The sequence below is a fragment of the Macadamia integrifolia genome, chromosome 11 (assembly GCF_013358625.1).
Source record: "Macadamia integrifolia cultivar HAES 741 chromosome 11, SCU_Mint_v3, whole genome shotgun sequence".
NCBI lineage: Eukaryota > Viridiplantae > Streptophyta > Magnoliopsida > Proteales > Proteaceae > Macadamia > Macadamia integrifolia.
In genome coordinates, this window is record NC_056567.1 from 31665192 (window position 1) to 31665576 (window position 385).

Genomic DNA, 385 nt, shown 5'->3' on the forward strand with positions numbered 1-385 from the left:
AAAAAAAAAAAAAAAAAAGTGTTTTATTTACCCAAACATAACAAGACACTGGGAATAAATTGACAGGTTAATCGAGTAAAATCACATTAGTTGTCCAAGTTAAAAATAAAAAAAAAATCAAAGAAAAGCAAAATCAATTGAAATTTAATAATAAAGGGTTAAATGGTAATTGAACACAACCCATCTTCCCCAAAATCATTTACCCAGCCACTCTTGTCTCTGAAGGTTGTTGAAGATCCTGGAGATAACATCTCCTTCGTCTATCTCTCCAAATTTTTAATTTCTTCCCATTTTGTAGGTTTTATATTTCGTCCTTGCGGTTCTTGAATTTCTGAAGCTAGCCGAGCAAGAAAAAAAAATAGATAAATGAGTAATGAGTTAAAAA